At 32.8% G+C, this 22,187-nt stretch overlaps 1 protein-coding gene across 2 annotated transcripts in view; it reads right to left on the reverse strand.

Moving 5' to 3' along the window:
• Positions 1–22,187, reverse strand: part of LOC117176228 (discoidin domain-containing receptor 2-like) — a 161,111-nt gene that overhangs the window by 119,212 nt on the left and 19,712 nt on the right. The window contains exon 2 of one of the 2 annotated variants that reach the window (XM_033366369.1): positions 8,254–8,301. The exons of the other annotated variant lie outside the window; for it this stretch is intronic. The gene's annotated coding sequence lies outside the window, so the exon portion shown is untranslated. The remainder of the gene's footprint in view (positions 1–8,253; positions 8,302–22,187) is intronic. 2 annotated transcript variants of the gene reach the window in all.

Consider the following 22,187-nt stretch of genomic DNA (forward strand, 5'->3'; position numbering starts at 1 on the left):
ATCCGCTCTTGGTTCTTTTTAAAAAATTGCCTCTATCCGCCAACGGACGCATCGAGCCCGACCACTTCTTATTCCTCTCCTCTATTCTCGTAATATCTCCGCAATTGAAAAACGGAGGAAGAAAAATAGCAGAGCGGAAATTTATCTCGTACAGGTCACGACCAGCGGCCGGTTACCTACGGCACAGTCTGGTATTACATTTGACATTTATCACCAGTCGTAAAAAAAATTTATCTTTGTAGCAGGTACGTTCTGAAATAAAAAAAAACGTAGCCAAAAAAAGGATGGAAAGATGCTTCACTTTAAAAAAGAAAAGATTGATTGCAACAGAATCTGCCTACGTGGATGATGAAATGAATAAGCTACTCATCAAGATCAATGATTTACGGTGTTGCCCGTTTAAGAAAATTATTGCTGGATTAAATAATATTCGTTTGACAAAATGTTGCGTTAATGTTGGACCTCGGATTTTGGAACATAAATTTTTTATATCATTTTTATGAGGTGTTTTAGTGGATAAGATGCTAGTAGAGATAAAAGTCAGCATTAAAGTTTGAGCAGTTAATTCTACAGATACAGCATCTCAATTTTTTTCTTACGGGTTTCTTTCAAACGAAAGTTGTATTTTTTTAGTGAATGAAGGCTTAAACTCGCATCAACTGCAATGATCATTGGCTACTACAATACGTTTGATAAATTTCGTAATGGTAAAAGGAAACATTATCATATCCAATTTATAGATAGTGTTTGAAATTGAGCACTTAATTTAAATATTCAGACCCAGTTCTGGTGATTAGGTGGGAATAGGCTAAGTTAGAGTGCTCAATTCTGATCCTCGTCAGCGTTATTTGGTGTCTACGGTTCTCTAAGATTTAATTTTTTTTCTAAATCGTTTCTAACCTTGTGCAGCTTGATATTGTTGGAGGATTTCCAATGATCATTTTAGAAGGTTTTGACAGATTGACATATGTAATTCTTGAAGTCTTTATGATGAGCAGGAACCGACACATTAAGCTCTGGGAGTAGACATGCTGACTTGACTAAGTATCTACTGTCTCGTTTTATTCGATTCCCAGATAAGACTCTAACCAGTTTAGGATGATTTCTTTTCCTCGATTTATCAGTGTCCAAAAGGTTTCTCTAAAAACTTGCATAGTATAGTAAATGTGTTGTCAAAAAGGTGATAATTTAATATTGCTATGGAAAAACCATAACGTATCCACATCCAGTGATTCAATTTGAGCCACCAGTATACATAGGAGTATAAATTGGAAATCTATTTAAAGCAGCTGTATTTAATCGGATCAGTTTGATTTCGGGGTACTACCTTCTCAGTAATTAGAGTCGGTCCTGTAAATTCCCAATAGGGGACATCGTAAAATCTTCTGGGTGCAATCGTTGTCTGCACTGATGTCTGCAATAAAAGTTACATGGGATTTTGAAGCTTTGAGAGTTCTTCACACGAGTTAAAAGCTTCTCAGTTTGTATAAAGCAGTTAGCATTTTTTCTTTTTTTTTATATCCGAGTTGAAACCTTGTCATTTTTACTCGTTGATAAGCATAATTAGATTGTATAGAATTAGATGCTGTAGAGGCAATTGAAATAATGATCCATAATTCTATTTGGATCCGATAGCTTTGTCAGTGTTGACTAGTATTTTTTGGCCAGCTCTAAAATTTTTGTTTTTGGATGCAATTTATAACTTGATAACCCCAATAAAGGTAAAAATATTACAGGCCTTTACCTTAGGAAGTGGAGTCATCTTGCGATAAAGAAACTCATGCTAATGATCATGATATTTTAGCAAACAGTTGGACATCTGGCTATTTCTATTCAACCGGGTTTTAAAAATCAAATTCCTAACTTAAACCCAATAACTGATTCAAGCAGTGGTTTTAGTTCATATCAAAGTGTCAACTCGAGGAAAGGAGCCTAATTCGGACCCTTTCCCGTTTTCAGAAAAAGGTTGATGCTTTCGTTTCAAGTTGACACAAAAATACACCTCGGTGCGTTTCCAGGCTATTCGTGACAGTAAGTTGCTGGAAGGGATTGCTACGTATCACCGGGTGGTACGACATGCTCGGCAACAGGGCAGAAGGGTAGCTACCTCCTCCACCCCTTTCCTTCACCTTCTTTCCACTCTTTCCTTTCGCCCGAAGAATCACTCAGGAATCGATAATGGATCCACCCAGCTTTCCAGTCCATTCTATACGCATCATTTGACACCCGATAGATGCAAGAAAGAAAAGAACGGGGAACTCAAGCTAGAGAGACACGCGCTTGGAATGAGGCATCTGAAGAGAAGTGGGGATTGGAATCAGAGCGAAGAAATTCAATAGATAGAAATCACTGCTATTGTCAACCGCGAGCCTTTACTTGAAGCTGGAGATCAAGGAAAATGAGAGGTCGCGCAATCCTCGAGGCGAGAAGAAAAATTATATCGGATCTGGAATCCCTTAAGACTCGGTGAAAAAGCCCTCTCTCTTACATAAGAGAGGTCGAGGTCAGCGTGAAATAACGAAGGACTCGATACGTTCTGACAGCGGTGAATCCTCGTCCACTATGGATAAAATCACATTCTTTTTCCTCATTTTTCTTCCCTTTCGCGCAAGATATATTCTCACCACCACCCCCACAAGAAATGGTAGGAGGATTATTTATTCTCTCTGATCGCGCGACTTAACGAGGCATCATTGACCACCAGCTGACATTGCGAAAATGGTCGATGATGTGGGAAGGGAAGACTTACACTCCATACACGCCATGACGAATGGGTCGATTATCGTCAGCTTGGTATTAGAAAAATAAAAGACCTGTCATCGTAAAACGAGTTTTAAGACGTCTTTCTTACTTTTATTCCATGCTCATGACGTAGCAAAAGGTTGCTTAAACGATTATTCAAGAGAGAAGAGAAAAAAAATATTAATCAATCACTAAACGTCAACAATTATATTTTGAACGGTTTGGGGATAAATCAGAATTGTATATTTTCATCATGTGCCCTCAACTGACAAAGCTATAACCGACAGATTCCCAGTCCTCTTTCGAAAGCAACTGTTTTAATCAAACTTTTTTTTATCTCTATTCAATATAGTATGCCTCGAAACAATTTTCTTGTTTTTTGATGTTGTTTGTAATTTAAAGTCGGGTTTTATTATCACTCTGCAGGCCCTGAGTGACGTGCGCCTAAACCGCAAAAATGAAAGCTTCCGCCTCCATTCTCTCGAAATTTGATGACTTTTCAAGTCAACTTTTATGCCCTGAATTTGGCAATAAAATATCTATAAACAGAAGCGGACTGGGATTTACCACAGTTCCGGTAGATCTCTTTTAAACCGGCTCTAAAATATTTTCTATGTTTTTTTTAAGTGAGAAACATTTTTTAATATTTTAAATATTGTCAGCAATTTAAAAATAATTTTTAACTGATACCGGGGGATTTTAAAGTATCAGAAAGGATTTGAACATCTTTCGAAGGAACTCATCAAGGATTTTGAAGATGTTCTGATATCTTGAAAAATTCTAACGAGTTTTCAATAATTTGAAGGGATTTCAGAGGATTCGAAATATTGTAGGGTATTGTAAACGATTCCAAGAGTTTTTAAAGAGATTAAACAAATTTCAAGGCATCTGGAAGGATTTTAATGCTTTCAGGAAACATTTTTAGTTATAACTCGGAAACCCGTGAAAAGCTTTTTAAATTTTATTGTGCTAGATTAAAAATAATATTTGAAAGATTGCGTTCCGTAAATTCCAGGTGTATGAGACGAGTTGAAATCGAGGTAGAACCTTGGGGAAATTCATCAATTTTTTTAAAGCTTCTCACGTGATATTTCCTCTTCCAAAATTAAGAAATATCTTTATTAGAGGTGATTCAACGTGGAATTTCACTAAATAAACAATAGATTTTTTTTTGCAATGTCTAGATCGAAACCACATGCAATCAGGCAGGTTCTACACTCGGCTAATTTCCTCTAAGAAACAACATATTTCCTGTTTTAAAGTCATCAATAAAAATTAAGAAACATCTAATTTTACAAAAAGGTAATGGAATATATCAGATACTGATGCTAATTCGAGGAAGCTCGTCTGCGTATGAAGCGAAAGTGCATCTATCAGTCATCTGGAATCTGGACACACTTGACCATAGTGGACCATTCAGTATAATACAGTCTCGATCATCATAGTGGCGCCAGCGCGTGTTCAAGATTCTGTTTCGACTGCACCGAGCCGCAAATTGGATCCCCTTTCATTGCCACTCGAACGCGATGAGGATTTTATTTTGATTATATCAAAGTGCATGCGACTTCCGGTTACTCATGTGCTAAAATTAGACTCATGTCGAGCTATTTCCAACAGAACTTGCACCTCGACTTACAGAACCCTCAGAATTCAGCTGTACTTGAGTTCTGCCCGGCGGTTAGAAAAACACTCGAATTCCTTCCCGGGTCTGAAATTCCCTTGATGCATCCCAGCCCTTCTTATCTTACTTTTTTTAACCTTGCGAGAGGCGTAAAAATGACACACCGATGAACACTTTGAAAATGATAATCGGATTCTGTAATTACACATCAATCTACCAGATCACTAACTAAATCCAAAGATCTTGAAGGCTTGTTCTTATCCCAGAAAAATCTAAACAAAATATATGAAGCAAATACAGAGAGCAATTTGATCCAGATCAAATAACTCGTTTTGCAATTCAGGTAGTTAAGTGTCAGTCTGGTATTTGAAGCAGAACCGACTTTCAACACCATGTGTTGGAAGAGTGAGGAAATCTGTCAGTGCAACAATAACGCTGTCGACCTCGCGAAAGCTTCCAACGCGCTGGGTCGTTTTTTATCCGTGGTATCCGTTGAATGGCAAATAAAAGTAAAAAGGGAATGGAAGGACTCACTCGCATTGTGGATCATTGTAGAACTGAGGTTGAACCAGTACCTATAGGACTATAGGTGCGTATCGCTGTAACCATGGACATAGCCTACACACGTTATCCACCTAAGCTCTGTTGTTAATAATAGGAGGCGCATAAATCAAAGCTCCATTCAAGTCTTTATTGCTCTATTAAATGGGACAGCTGGTGCCTGCCCCGGGGTCGGAACCAACTCCCAGTTCCCGGTTCTCCTCCATAGGTACATTACTACATTTGTCTCGCTCTGGAGGAGGAGGCTACTACCGTGAAGTCTATAACGTTATATCAAACCGTATCGAGCACTAACATTCACTTGATTCTCTTACTTTCCACTTAACTCTTGTTATCTGACACCCTACTGAAAATTGAAACGGGATATCTCTTCATCAAAAGTTCATAATCATGACAGCAAGATTGGTACGGAATTTGGATATTGACGCAACAAGCTAGATATTCTACCAGGATTAACATCGAGTTTCAATAACGATGCACAGTAGAACCTCGATTATCCGGCCTTCAATTATCCGAGGCTCCGCGTTATCCGAGGCTCCGCGTTATCCGAGACGCCGCGTTATCCGAGGCAATATTGTATAATTTTAATTAATTAAAATAATTTTCAAATAAAACAGACAAATATTCAACCATCAATGAAATAGCTACATTTTCACTTTTTCAAATCATTTTTTAACGAAAAAATCTTCAAAAAAGTTAAGTTTCCAAACAAAAACTATTTTCAACCCGAGAAATTTACTTTCCACTAAAATAATTAAATATTTAACCGGTCTAGTTAAATTTTCAATTCAAAAATTAATTTTGAATAAAAAGAATGAATTTTCAATTAAAATGGATAAATTTTCAACTAAGAAAATGAATTTTCACCAAACTTGAACTTTCGACCAAGTAGTTGAATTTCCGACAAAAAGATATGTTTCTCAAGACAAATATTTTCTGGATATTTCAGCCAGAAGTTAAATCCTTAACTAAAATAGATTAATTCTCAACAAAATTGTTGCATTTTTCACCTAAACAAGATAAAAATTCTAATAACGGAGATGAATTTTTGAATAAAATTTACTAATTTTCACCAAAAGGGTAAAATTTTCAACCAAGAAAAATTTTTTAGTAAACAAAAAATTTTCAACGAAACTTGAATTTTCAAGCAAAAAATCGAATTTCCTAACAAACTGTTTCATTTTCGACCCAAAAATAAGAATTTTGAACAAAAAAGTTCATGTTAGATCGAACAGTTGAATTTTTTCCTAAACAATTGCATTTTTTACTAAAAGGACGAATCACCAACAAAAAAAAAGTTTATTTTTAACCGAATTGTGGAATCCTTAAACCAAACAGATCAATTTGAACTAAAACGTTACATTATTTACTAAAAAAGATTAAATTTCTACCACAGGAGATCCATTTTCAAATTAAAATGACGAATTTTTAACAAGAGTTTTTTGCCATAAAACTGAGCTTTTTTATTCAAAAAAAGAAAAATATTTAATCAAATTGATGCATTTTTAAGATAAAAAATGATGAATTCCCCTAAAAAAATGAAATTTTAAACCAAAAATATTAACTTTCGACACATTAGTTAAACTGCTTCAACAAAGATATTAATCATCAACCAAAACAAAAGTAGTTTTCAACCAAATAGTTCAATTTTCATTCAGAAGATGAATGTTCGACTATAAAAAATAAATTCTCAACAAAAAAACGTAATAGTTGATATTCTCAACCAAAAAGTATGAACTCTTAACATAATTGTTGATTTTTAAAAAAAAATAGTAACATTTTTTATGCGAAAATGATCAATTCTCCACTCAAGTAAAGTTTCAAAAAAATATTCCAACATCTTACAAAACCTTGAAACCTTTAAAATTACTGAAATCTATTAAGAAATTATCGAGATATTTTTAAATACCGTAAAAACCTTGCAAATACTTCGGATTCCTTTGAAATCGCTTGCCATTTGCTAAAGCTCTTAAAAATTGTTAGGAATTGTTTACCAAAAAAAGTCTTTAAAATTTTTTGAAAACCCTTTGAATTATTAAAATCTATTGAAAAAGTCTTGGAATCTATTAAAATAACATGACATATTTCAAATACTTTGGATTTTTTTAATTTCCTGAAACTTTTTAAAGTTCTGGAGATTTTTTTGGAATTAAATTCCCTTTCAAATGCTTTGATATATCTTCAAACTTTCGAAACGTATTAAAAATTCCTTGGTATTTGTTGAATAACTGAAATATTTATAATCCTTTGATATCCCTTCCAACTTTTTAAAGCTCTTAAAAGTTCTTTGAAATTTTTAAAAATATCCTAAAATCTCTACAATCCTTTGAAAACCTTTTACATTGTTGGAATTATTAAAAATTTCTTATAGTCTTTTAAAATACCTTTAAAGATTCAAAATACTTTTAAATCCTTTGAAACTTTTTATGACTTATATGGCTGTATACACCAACAAAAAATAAAACAAAACTTCCTTTGGCAAAAATTTATTGAAGCTTTAGTTTTCGAGTTATGAAATGATTCATCTGGACCAATCAGGATCACCGCATACGTGCGTGAGAGGCAAACCAACGGTGTGTTAGGGACCGCTGCCTCTTTCTCCTCAGCAGCGGTCACTAACACAGCGTTGGTCTCTCTCTCTCACGCACGTATGCGGCGGTCCTGATTGGTTCAGATGAATCATTTCATAACTCGAAAACTAAAGCTTCAATAAATTTTTGCCAAAGGAAGTTTTGTTTTATTTTTTGTTTGTTTATACAGCCATATAAATTCAGACACTTAGTTCTGGGACACCCTGTTTATCATTTCCTATCTGAACAGTCCTTCCTTACTAAAAGAAATCTCTTTTGATATTACTTCAAGGCAGTTAAAGAATGAAGATCATGGCTTGTTCGAAATTCCATTTAATGGAACAGAATATGGATCACACCCACCTCTGTCCGAAATCTGTTGTATTATAATAAGATAAGAAATGTATCGATATCTTTAACCAATCTTTAAACTCTAAACGATTTGGTACTGTTACTTTCTTTTCAACTCTCGTTATCTGAAGCCCTACTGAAAATTCAAACGGGATACTTCTATATCAACGTTTCATGATCACGACAGAAAGATCAGAACATGTCAGGATTTTCTCCTCGCTGCATGTAGGTTTGGTTTCGTCTAGTATTTATAATTACTTTGAATTCACTTGAATTTCTTCTAATTATTTTTAATTGATTGACTCAGTCTGAATTTCTCTGAGTTTGTTGCATTTTTGTGAAGGCCTTTAAATTCCTCAAAAGCCACAAATTCAGTATGAAATATAAATATTTCCTGGCAATACTTACAAAGGATTTAACATGACGTGGAAACAAACGAAATGTGAAGATGCTCACCTGAAACAAAAAGAAAAATTATTTAATACAAGTTTTTGAAAGCATTTCTTCAACTACTCTAATTTGGAAAGGTACACTATTAAAATAGTTAAAAAATCTTTCTTTGACTATTTCAATTGATGAAATTCACCATTTTCATAGTGCAATTTTCACTAGCACACAATTAGTAGAAAATGGACATTCAAATAGTGATTCAAATATAGTAGAACCTAAATTATCCGGCCTTCGATTATCCGAGGCTCCGCTTATCCGAGGCAACAGGACTCATCCAAGCACTCCGCATTAACCGAGGTGTATGCTCGGATAATACGGAGAATCATTAATAAAACAGCTGAAGATGCTACAACTTATTTCGAACTATTTAAATAAAATAAAAAAATAATTTTTGTTGCCACTAAGATAATATTTCTTCTTTTACATGATTTCAAGTTCAGAGGGTCAACTTTCAATTTTTTTTTAATTGCAATTCAAAAATACACACATTGAAAGTTTTAATTTGAAATCTGACCTACCTTCAAAAATTACCAAATTTAAAAAAATTAAAAACTGCTATTTTTTAAAGTTGTTATGCTTTATTGCAAATTAAAAAATCGAGTGATTTTTTAAAATCAAAAATTATCCGATGTAGTCGCAATGAAGTCAAACATGCTAATTAAATATATTTTGTGTTCAAGTTATAATTTTGTTAAATGAGCGAAAATGATTTTTTTTTAATTTAAGTATATTTGATTTAAAAAAATGCTTGTTTCATTTTATACTAAAACAGATTCGTTTTTAACCAAAAAGTTTAATTTTTTAACAAAGAAGTGTTTTGCACCAATTTCATACATTTTCAACAAAATAGTTACATTGAAAAACTAAAAATGACCAATCAGTTAAACTTTCTACCAAATTATACAATGTTCAAGCCGAAAAGACAAATTTTTAACGCAAAAATATACATTCTTAACTAAGAAAGAACAAATTTTCAAAAAGCAGTTAAATTTTTATCTAAATGCATCCTTTGTTACCATATAGTTGATTTTTTAACCAAAAAGTTATTTTTTCACCAAAAAAGACGAATGTTAAAAAAATTACATAAGTTTTTAACAAAAAAGTCGCATTTTCAACCGAATTGTTAAATTTTCAGTTACATAATTGATTTCAAACCGATAAAAAAACTAATTTTTATCAAGTTAGTTCAATTTTTAACCTAAAAAGTGAAATCTCAACGAAAAATTTAATAGTTAATATTTTCATTTAAACCTGGTTAAATTCTGAACCAGAAAAGACGAACTCTCAACTAAATACATCAATCAATTGAATTTTCAACTAAAAAAGATTACTTTTTAAACAAAACGTTTAATTTATTCCCAAAATAGACGAATTTTTAAACAAAATATATTTCTTTACTACCAAAAAAGACAAAATGTTAACAAAATTTAAGAATTCTCAACAAAAAAGTTGAATTTTTAACTAAGAGATATTAATTTTTGAACAAAAAAAATAATTTACTACCAAAAGAGACGAATTTTCAATAAAATTCAGGAATTCTCATCCAATAAGTTGAATTTTTTAAAAAGAAATTTTTAAAAAATGATTTTTTTAGTTTAACAGAAAGTAGTTTAGTTGTTAAATTTTTAACCGCAAAAACCTTTTTTAACAAAATTCAAGAATTCTCAATCAGTAGTTGTATTTTTAACTAAAAAGGATGACTTTTTAAACAAAAAGTTTAATTTATCACCAAAAAAGAAGAATTATTAAAAAATTTGAGAATTCTCAACAAAAAAGTTGAATTTTAAACTTAAAGAGAATTATTTTTAAACAAAAAGATTAATTTATTACCAAAAAAGATGGATTTTCAATAAAATTTACCAATTTACAAACAAAAAGTTAAATTTTTAAGAAGGGGAAAAAATACATTTTTTTAGATGAAATCTTCGTGAGGAAATTTTTCTGCTCTATTTTGCAAAGAAGAGTCTTTAAGAAAATTGTTGCTAATCGAATTAGTGGAATCCACTATTTGAATTAGTAGAATCCACTTTTCGGATTAGTGCACTGAAAAAAATGTTTAGTTGGGCCAACTATTTAGTTTGTAAGATACGGTACTACTATTTTGTTAGCTGGGACAACCATTTACTTAGTTGCTAGCACTAAGTGAAGAGTCGCAGCAATTAATTGAATTGTTATACTAACTAATAAGATAGCTGTACCAACTAATAAAATAGCTGTTGGCTCAACTAACCATTTTTTTAAAATGTGAAATCTCTTAATCTCAAATGGTCATACTTCAGTAGGATATCATTTAGGTCACAGTGGTAACATTGAGTTCTAAAAATCTAAAAAACATATGTAGGTATTCTTAAAGGTTTTTAAAAAAAGATTCAATAGTTTTTGTCACCAAAATTATCGCTTAAAATATTGTAACATACCAGCAACGTTGAAACAATTAACAGACTCTACGAAAAGTTTGAAAAATTGTTTGGGTGAATTTCACCCACGGTGACCATCTAGGGCTAATTGAATTAGTGCAACCGTAAAGCCACTAATTTAAATATTGAAAATCACTATTTCAGATTTAGAGAGTACTCTTCAGAAAATCTTGCAAATTTAACTTCACAAAGGCACCCTCTAAAATTAAAGGGGTTCGAAACTCGTATTGTTCAGCTGGTCGCGGACTAACCGACTAACGAAATTTAGGTCTGTCAATTTGGAAATCAGAGCTTGAAGGGGTTCGTAACTATCGTTACTTAGATTCGAAACAGAGCCGAGTTCCGCTCGGTACATAGTCTTACGTTAGTTCCTGAATATGTATGGAACGAAGGCATTTACCTTTCGCGTGATATCAACATTCTAGAATCTAGATGACTGCTTTCGTTTCAATAAATAAGCGACTTTAGAAGCAGATCAATAGCTGAAGCGTGTCGGGACAGATGGACGATTAAAACTAGCTAGGCTATGATCAGAAATTTCGAAAAAGCACTAAAGGGACCCCCCATTCCGGGGCTGACACGCTTCGCTTTGGGAATAATGCCCACCATGTGCGCTTCGACGAAGGGTCTCGAGCCGTGAAAAGACGAGGCAACGCCCTCTTAGTCAAATTCTCTGGCCTAGATCCGGTCCTTTAAATTTTTAAAAGCTACTTAGTTTGAAGGCGTAAGAATGCGGCTTTGTGAAAAAGTGGAAAAATGTGAGTCTAATTATTGGCGTAACGCTGGGACCAGGTTGAGTGATGTTACCCAAATCTGGACCACACTAGTTGTTATCCAAGGGATCAGTTACTCCTGCAATCTGGTGTTCACTAGGGTGGCCCTTATTTTTCACTTTTCGAAAAATGATCTACTTTGGGCTTAATCGGTTAAAATTTAGGGGTTGGCACAAATACCATGAAGTTCTCCATTAATTTATAACTTGGGGAAAAGTCGGCTTTGTGTTAATCTCGTATTAAAAGGCAATGATTTGTTACGACTGATTCTGTATTTGAGTCTATTGTTAAGAATTCGTCGGAGAATAAGGAATCAATCATGAATTTCGAGGAGATGCTTTTATGGGTCCGGTCGTTATGGGTCAGTCGTTATGGCGAAATGAATGTATTTTCTAAGCGTTATGAGTTCTTAAATATTATTCTTTAATAGACTCAAACCTGGATTTAATGTCAATATGGGGCTGAGCGTGACATTAAATCCAGAGTCTCGAAACTATTTTGTCTCTCTCCTGTTTTTTTCGTTTCTCTCTCTCTCTCTCTCTCTCTTGTGATGCTTGAGGGAGCAACGAATTTCCTCCTGCAGCTCCTCTCATCAATCCCCACAGCGCGGCGTCAATTCTCGGAAACATTAAATGGAGGATCACTAAATCTAGGTTTAAGTGTATTCAATATTTTAATATTTTAATGTTTATTATTTTAATATTTAAAACTTAAACTTTTAATATTAGATATTTTTTAATGACATATTTTAATATTCTTTAATATTATTCACCCACGAATTTCGGAACCGCTTTTTCGATAATCCCGCGCTAGCATTAATGACTTGCTCAAGAGTAAAAGTGTAAATTTCTATAAGGGTTGGTCCATGAAATACATTACCAATTTATGTGGGTGATTTTAGAATTTATAGAAATTTCTTTCTATAAAAGTACACATGGTAACATTTTACAGATAATTAATAATTTTTTGGTACAAAATTAATCTTTTTGCCCACAAATTTATGTTTTACTAGAAAATTCAACCTTTTGGTTCAGAATTCTTGAATTCTGTTTAGAAAAAAATTTCGGTAGAAAATTAAACTTTTGTTTCAAAATTGATAGTTTTTAGCTTAAAATTGAATTTAACAGATCGTTTTTTTTTTGTTCTAGAAAATTAGACTTCTTGTTTCAAAATTCATTTGTTTTGCTTGGAAATTCTATGGCTTGGCTGAGGATTCTTAAATTTGGTTAAAAGTTAGTTTTTGCGGTTAAAAATTAAACAATTTAACCACTAACTTTAATGATAAAAATTTTTGTATTGCTTTCTTCACTATTTAATTTTTTGTTTGAGAATTCTTGAATTTTTTTGATAATTCGTTTTGATCGGTCAAAAATTAAACGAATAGGTGTTTAAGTTGAACTACTTTCTTAAAAATTAAAAACAAATTATTTTTACTTCTTTCTTAAACATTCAACTTTTTGGTTGAGAATTCTTCAGTTTTATTGAAAAATTCTTCTTTTTTCGTAGTAAATGAATGTTTTGGTTTCAAAATTCATCTTTCTTATTTAAAACTTCAACTGTTTGGATTAAAAATCTTAAATTTGGTTAACAAATCGTATTTTTTTTGTTCTAGAAAATTTGACTTCTTGTTTCAAAATTCATTTGTTTTAGTTGGAAATTCAACTGCTTGACTGAGGATTCTTGAGTTTGGTTAAAACTTAGTTTTTGCGGTTAATAATTAAATAACTTAACCACTAATTTTAATACTAAAAAATTTTTTATTGCTTTCTTAACTATTTTAATTTTTTGTTGAAAATTCCTTTTTTTCCGTTGAGAAGTTACTTTGGGAATCTAGAATTTACCTTTTCCATTTTGGGTCAAAAACGGTCCTTTTTAAAATGAAAATTCAACTTTTTTTTCAGCGGCACTGTTAAGGAAGGCAATATTGAGAGGGGCAATATTGAGAGGGGCAATATTGAGAGGGGCAATATTGAGAGAGGTCTTATTGAGAAGGTGGATTCAATTAAAATAATACTTGAAAGTCGTTCGAAATCACTTGAAATCAGAAAAAAAATGAATCGTCTATAAGAGTCGGAGAAATGAATAGATTCATTCGACTAATCGGATTGATGAAAATCGATTTGAAAATTCAAGATCGCCCGTCCCCGATGCAAACCTTGAAGCCCGAGAGTTCTGAAATGAATGATAATTTTTTCAATTTTCTTTGGTCCCAAATCCAATTTAAAGTCGACCGCGTCGATCATTAATTTCCTACTGCTGGGAAAAGGAAGCTATCTTGAGCAAGTGCGAGGAATTAAAACTCGAGAAAATAAAAGGTACGGAAACGTGCAGATCCGATATCTCGTGCTGGGAACCTCCGGGAGATCTCTAATCGAGATGAAGAATCGATTGTGTCTACGATCACGAGAGGAGTCTTCGTTCGATCGTCTGGAGTCACGGGATCCCATGGTCCTCGTAACGGGTCCCGCGAGATTTCTTCCAAAAAAAAGCACTCGGAAAAAGTAATCCGCTTTTATTTCGGTAGCTAAAGTTTTATTTGGTTTCAAAAAAGTAAGCCGATTAGGGAATCGAACAGGAATCTTCAATCGACAACTACTTGGTACGGCTCACTGACCTGCAGAACTAGAGCTCTCTATTTACTTTATCTGCAATTTCTATTCCAATGATCAATATGACTGATTTCTGATCCGAAAATTAAATCACATTGAGCAGGTCACTAATGTTTATTAATTATGTGAATGATTTTTTTTATAACAAAAATTCAAAAAAATTGGTTGAAATTTAGAAAAATTCCAGATCAGTATTCAAGATTTCAGGATAAATTCATCATAATTTTGAATTAATTTAAAACAATTCAAGTTAAGATAGCTGCCGCGCCAAGTCTGTTGGAGCAATTTTTTAAAGAAAAAATTGTTTAAGCACATAATTATATTTAAAAATTTCTTTATTTTTAAAACTGAATTTGTGAATTTTTAAATTTTTCATAAAAAATAATGTTTTTTACTTGAAATGTCATTTTTATAATATATTGATTCTTAAAATCGTGGTAAAACTATTTTTTTTCAGATCTCTGACTTTTGGCGATGGATTTTTGAAAATTAAAAAAAAAAACATGCTTTTCTTTAAACTGAGTGACATGCACATTTTTCGAAGAAAAATTTGAAAATGTCGAAACTTAAATTCCTCCAATAATAATTTTTTTGCATTGGAAACGACGAATGAGAAAATGTCCATGAAAGAAAAATAATAGCAAGTTTTTTTTTTTGTAATTTAAGCCTGAAACAAAATAAAAACTTGCTATTATTTTGCTTTCATAACATTTTTTTTTTTCATTGTTCTAATTACAACTCTACATAAAAAAATTTAGCATAATTTTTTACCAATAGAATTTTTTTTAATCTAACAAACAATCAGAAGTTAATAACCGCTTTCAACAATCAGGGTGGCCGCTTGACCCGGAAAATCGGGAAATGACCGGGAATTTTTTGATAGCAGGAAAACCCGGAAAATGACAGTAAATTTTTTATTTTCACCGCGAATTTTACAAATTTATAAAACAAAATTTTATCTATGTTCGATTTTAACCATTTTTAAAAATAATTAGTTTAATTGTTATCGTTTTCATTAATATAATTTAGATTACAATGAGTAATTTTAAAATCTTTTTTTTAACAATTTTCGGTTTAAATTATTATTTTTAATTTTAAATTTTAAATTTAAAGATTTTCAAAATTTAGTCTTAAAAACTTAATTGAAAATTAAAAGCGTTTGAAGTTGAAAATTTTATATAAGAAACAATTCTATTTTATTAACTTTAAATATAAATAAAAACATTATTTGTTAATGGATCTGTACTTTAAGTATTAAAAAGTAAACCATAATTTATTTTACAAAACTTTATCGATTGTAACTTTATAAACTATTTTAAACATTTAAAAAATTGTTATTCCAATATTTTCGTAATTAAAGACTTTTATAAAGTTGAAAATATTGTTTCAGTCAAAATTATTCAATTTTTAACCGATTAAATTTGAAATTATTTAATTAAGAAAAAGAATAGCTATTTAATATTTACAAATATTTTACTGATCATTTAAGAAGAGTAAACTGAAAGGAAACATATTTTGAAAATAAACAATTTGAAACCTAATTGTTTGACAGAGAAAGACAAAAATCGTTAAAATTTTGAAGAACCTTTAAACTTTGAACGTTACAATTTTAATTATTCTATTCGAAAAATGTTTATTTCTAAGTAAAATTATTGAACTTTCATGAATAACACTTATTTTTTGTAGAAAAAAATTGAAATGATATTGAAAATAGGTTTTTGCAGATTTCCGATAAAAAAATTAAAAGCCTTTTAAGATGTGTAAAAGCTTTTAAAGAAAAAAAAAATAGTTTGTTAAGATTCCTAGTAAAATTGAAAGTGATTTTTCATTTTGAATCATTATTTTGAGAGCATAATGAAAAAGATATTTAAATATTTTCAAAATTGTCAAAAGAGAATCTGAAATATTTTAAAGATTTTTTTTAATTTCCAGGTTTTTCTAAAATTTGTAGGAAAAATGGGCTAAATATCTTTTTTAATTAATTTAATTTTTCCTACTATTTTTACAAAAGCCTACTAATTTTAAATTGTTTCCGTAAAATCTTAAAAATATTCTCTTAAAATCAATTTTTAACATAAAAAATCATTTTCAATCTTCTTAGGAATCATAATAAAATATTTTTATTATTTTCAAACTTTTCACAATTCTTGAAACACTTATAAGTTTTTTATTTTAAATTTAAGAAAATTTAAATTTTTTTAAATTAGGCTCTGTCGGTTTAGTACACCTCGATTAAATTATTTGAAATCATTTCAAATATTAAATTGATTGTGAACCTTTTCAAAACTTGAAATGGCCCAAATTTTTTTCTGCATTTAATAAGCAGAACTTTCTAAGAGTCATATGAAAACTCGATTTATTTTAAAAGATATTTAGAATTACTTAAAAAATTTGTTTAATTTTTTCAAATTAAACATTTTAAAATTTAAGAAATTTAAAACTGCTTCTAGATTTCTCGAAATTTTGAAGCTTTTCAAGAATGTTTAAACTATTTAAAATAAAAATGGTCTAACTTCTAATTTATGAAGTGTTAAATTAAAAAAGAAATTAATTTTTCAATCTTTTATGTTTCTAGCACAAAATTAATTTAAAAAATAAAATTTCTTTAATTTGAAAGATCACTGATGAATTGTTTAATTTAGAACAGTGAAATTGATAACGCGGATTTATATTTTGGGTACTGCATTTTTTCTTTGAACTCTGTAATTGATAAAAGTTAAAAATTCTGAACTTTGCTGTTCACCTGCAATTTATTTCAAATTGATCAATTGACAAAAGTTAGTAACTAACTCATATTTTATATGTTTAAATTATTGAGCAATTGAATATAACATTAGTTAAATTAAAAACTTTTGAACTTCAATTTCAAATCAATTAAAATTCAAGTGTTCCACTTTGAGTTCTTTAATTTATAGTTTATTTTTGATTACTTCAAATGGAAAAATTTTCAGCTTCAGATGTCAATTTTTTAAATTTTATTGATCGTAAAATATGTTTGCGACCTGGGAAATGAATGGGAATATTATTCTGCGATTAAAACGGCCACTCTAAATAATTTTCGATAAATTGCAGTTACTGAATTTATTGGCTTTCAAGTAAACTTCAAAAAATTTTAAAAAAATTAAAAATAGGTATAGACCTCAAGTCAATAGTGGTTTAACTCTTGAGTTCTTTGTTTTATTTTAATGAAACAAGTGACTAGTGATATTTTCATTTTAAAAATGACAAAAAGGTGATTCAAGAAAAAAAGGACTTAAATGAATTAAGTGACTCTGTGGCAGTCCTGGCAATGATAAAACTCAAGCACCAAAACCTCTTCTTACCAGATCAAACCAATAAACTGAGTACATCTCAACCAAGAAAAAATTGCAATCGCAATGTCTTCATTGGCAGCATCAGCATGAGCTGCAGAATCGATGGTTTTTTAAACGATGCATTCACTCTCCGGAGCTTTATTAGCTACTTAGTCGTTATTAATACAGAATGCTTTCCTTTCAGTGGCGCTGCGGCACGTTACGAATCGCACACGCTGTGAATTAATAAGCGAGTTCTGAACATCCGAGATGAGGAAGTGGTAGAGAAAGAGAAATACAGGGACAAGAGAGAGAAAGAGAAAGAAAGAGAAAAATAGGAAGAGAGAGAGAGAGAGAGAGAGAGAGAGCGAGAGAGAGAAAGAGAGAATTGAATCCTGCTGAGAGGACGAATGGAGCAGTAGGGCGTGCATAATGCGGGGCAGCTGAGTCCAGAGCCGAAGCTGAGCCCCAGGGACCCCTAAAAACGTACATCGTACAGTACCTACACGCTGTCACCCATTGTGCGCAATAAATTCTAAAGAGCGATGAGAACTTCCTCCGAGCCACTTTTAGTGCCATTGGCTAGGGCTAGTTGCTACCGATGCAAGCGCACGCGTCAACGGTCAAGTATTAAAGAACAGAACGACTGCGCACCTTCTTTAAAGCGCAAATCCCACTCATGGTGCCCCCATTACCACTTATTGCTGCGGATTCTTTCCCTTCTTTCATTCTTTATCCCCGATGCGATGCTTTCGATACGTACCCTTTTGTCCCTTTTGCGCTCACTCGCACGATTCAAGTCGACTTGTTAGACCTAAGTGGATTATCAGTGATATACTTAATAGACGGAAGAGGGAATCTGATGACAAGTGTCACAGGTGGTGTTGTCCCTTAACTGGATTTTATTTGCTAATCCCAATTTTGTAACCTGTTCTCCTTCTCCTACTCCCTATCCATCTCTATTGCCCTATTTCCTGATACAACTATTGAAAATCAAAGAAATATCCTTGTTAGTATCCTACCCCCTATCCTGCTCTATCTGTAATCTATAGATGCTTCGGGTAGACTATGGCACGTTGTCAGGTGGGGCACGTTATCAGGCGGGGCACGTTGTCACGCGGGGCACGTTGTCACATTGGCTTCATTAAAAAAAAAAAGTAATAACTAGAGAGCAGCACTAGTCGTTGCCAAAACGCGTCTGTGTATGTCATCTCTTGGTATGTTAAAATTGTCGCGATTGCATCAGCTGTGCTGATGGAAAATCAAGTTAAATATTTTCTACTGCAGTAAGTAAAATTTTATTTTTTCAGTTTTCAAGAATTGGACATTAAGCATATAACGAACAATAAACAAATATTTTAAACGTGGCGGCCGTGAGCCTGTTCGAAGTGAAAAAAGGACCTCGGGGCACGCTGTCACATGGGGCACGGTGTCACAATGGCTCTATTTAAAAAAGTAATAACTAGAGAGCAGCATTAGTCATTTCCAAAACGTGTCTGTGTATGCCGGCGCTCGGCATGATAAAACAGGTTAGCCGTTTTAATCAAAGAAAAAAATTCCCGGTCATTTTCCGGTTCGCAGACATTTTTCATGGACAATGAAATTTCAAAAATCGAAAACTGAATCTAAAAAATGTTCCATTCGTAATGATAAAAACTGAACTGCTAATAAAAAGATTCAAAGTTAAACTCTTGAATTTTAAACTTTGAAAATTGAAGTTTAAAAATTGTTTCTTTGAACAGTTTTGTATTCAAGTGCTTAATAATTTACACGTACGAAATGGAAGCTACCAAAACTTTTTAACTAAGCAATTTTAAATAAAATGTAGTAAAACCATCAAATTACACATTTAAAACTTTGATAAATTGTAGAGTTCAAAGATTCATATTTAGTTTTAAAAATATAGATCCACATTATCATTTTCAATGCTCTAAATTGAAGAATCAATCAGTAAATTAAAAAATGTTAAAAATTATACTCTTGTTAGCAATATTAGATCCTGATTCCAAATTACAATTGACTAAATATTGAAAATTCCTTGTTCAAATCTGGAATTTTAATACTTTTCGCAAATTTTCCGTTTTAACTAAGAATTCGAATTTTTTGTAAAATTTCTTGTTCCAATTCATGATTTTAAGTTCTTTTTTAAATATCCCGTTTTAAATTAGAATCCGAATTCTTCATATTAAAAAATTCACTGTTCCAGCGTATTACTGTATGATAAAATTGTACTTAAACAAAGTTTGGTCAACAATTGTTATGCAATTAAATTTGATGTGACAACATGCCTCGTGACCGGGACATGTTGTCACAAGCGACCTGTCGTTATTTTTTGATAATCAATAACTATAGCGTTACGATTACCTTAAATTCGATACTTGTCTATTGAATCTGAGGGTTTACTTAAAACTTTGACGAATCATAGTCTTCTTAAATATGAAATGTAAAAGAAAAGAAAAATGTGTCACAACCTGCCCCGGTCTACCCTACTTCCTGATCCAAGTCTGATGACAAGTGTCACAAGTGGTCTTGTCCCTTAACTAGATTTCTTTCGTTCTTCCCAAAAACACTACTTGGTTTTTTCTTCTGCAACAGTTTCATGGAAAACCCTATTTCACAGACCATCTACAATCACTGAATTAGGTTTTCGCGATCACTGCGAAAAAAGTACTTTGCGCACTTCCCTCCTGTAACATTTACCAAAAAATGTGTCTGGTCATTTTTCTGTTCAAATATGATAAACCAAGTTTTTTCTCTCTAAAGAATGAAGATATTATAGCACGCACTATGTTCTCGTCCGCTTATAAATCACATAAAAATTAACATACCAGAAATATGAAAGCCTCTCTTTGTAAGTAGAATCATACGAATGACAAATTCTGGAATGAATAAAAAATCATTTCTGTCGTAAAATTCATAAAGATATTCTCCACAACATATGTTATACGTGAGAGATCAAGAACTTGACTTCTTTCATTCCCTATCGACTCAATGGGGTCGGCGATGACCCCCACAATGGCGCCTCTCGTCTCGCGAGGGAAAAAAAGAGACGCCGAGGGTGAGACTCTGAAAGGAGGACGGTAACGAGTTATAGGATTCTGTGTACACGTCGCCTATTCTGCAGGGAGAGAGAAAAAGAGAGAACAGAAAAAGCGTAACACTCCTCATATTGTCCACCTCGAAAACTTCCGGCTTGACGTTTTCATCCGCTTTTCGCGAAATGTGCTACGCTCTTTCTCCTTTTCCCTGGACGGTAAAAATGCTTAAAGCGATTAAACTGTTACACCGGACACCAAACAATAGCAACGAGATTCAGTTTTTTCTCACCTTTTCACAATTAAAATAGAGACCTTAATAATAAAAGAACCAGCCAGATTGGTGTTTTTGGACACACGCTCCAAAAGTGCTTTTTTTTTAACATGTAGATGTAGGAATTACACTTGGGGAATGTTCGAAAACTTACCAAAATTACTTTTAATAAATTTTCATTTGAATCTATCTGTTACGAGGTAGGGTCGGATATTGCTAATATATATAGGCGCGGTAATGCCCGCGGCATTCGCGCCAGGATTCGACTTTCATTTGAGCTTATTATTTGAACAGGACTTCTCCTCCCTTCTCCCTAAGAACGTTTAACCATAGCTCCAACCGCGCAAACACATTTCAAACCAATGAAATCCTGCGACTTCACGGGGTTCACGATTACGACCCTCGCAGGAGTCAGTCTTAACCGTCGGCTCGAATCAGGAACTTGGTCTTATTGTTTGTCAATCGTAAAACCCCGGGTCTGCTGCAAGATCGTCTTCTAGTTTGGGCATGATATTGGCAGTTTGTCAAAAGTTTGGCTGCTTTGGAATGAATGGTGCTTACGTTCTGACAAAAGACCGATCGCCCATTTCAGAGATATCATGACTTTAGTGTTTTATTGAACCATTCAGGCTGCAGCTATCAACTCAGATTTCAGAAACTAAAAACCGGCTTTGATCAAAATTGATCGCTTTTCCTCAAATCGCAGGGAATTAAATTGAACGTAGAATCGACATTTTAAGGCACGGTCTCATTTCAGAGATTCAAAATAGTCTGTCATTGTGCGGTTTAGTAGGTTTTTCAAAAATGCAGGAACGTATTTGAAGAATAGAAATAGGGCACAAACATTAAAACCTTCTGAAAGAATTCCTTCAATTCCTTGTATAATAAAAATATAAAGAAATTCCTTTCCACCTTAAAGTTTCTGAACGAGTTGAGAATCGCTGTGGCGACGTTCGCTTTTTAGTCGCCTGGGGCACATCGCTGGTCTTTTTTCCCCATAATCGACGAAATCGTGTTCGCTTTTTTTGCTCTCTTGGTGAGGCGTCGCGTCGGAAGGCAGAAAGGAGGTGTGGAGTGCGAGAAAGCTCCTGTTTGCATATATCGGCCCAAACGCACGTTGCGTCAATTAGCAACGTACTCGAAAGTGGGGAGCTGAAGTCCCAACGTCAGATAATTAGGCTTGTGGACCGTGTCGGCGCTATGGGAAAAGTAGACAATGGCTGATGAGAATACGAGAGTAAAATGGAATACGGAATGAGGGGAAGGCTTCTTTCTCTCTCCAGTGTCCAGGGGTAGCTTCCATCTACATGCACGTCCACATCGAGGGTTCATACTTTATGAAACACCTCTCACTTTCCATGTTTCATTCCCTCTTTTTCACGTCCCCTCTGTTTCTACCCTTCTTTTCTTTTTTCTGCTGGATGCACGTTCACTTTAAACTCCTTTTTTCGTCTTTTTCGAGTTTTTGTATGTCGTGCACTCAAGTTCCGA

This window comes from Belonocnema kinseyi, chromosome 7, assembly GCF_010883055.1.
Source record: "Belonocnema kinseyi isolate 2016_QV_RU_SX_M_011 chromosome 7, B_treatae_v1, whole genome shotgun sequence".
NCBI lineage: Eukaryota > Metazoa > Arthropoda > Insecta > Hymenoptera > Cynipidae > Belonocnema > Belonocnema kinseyi.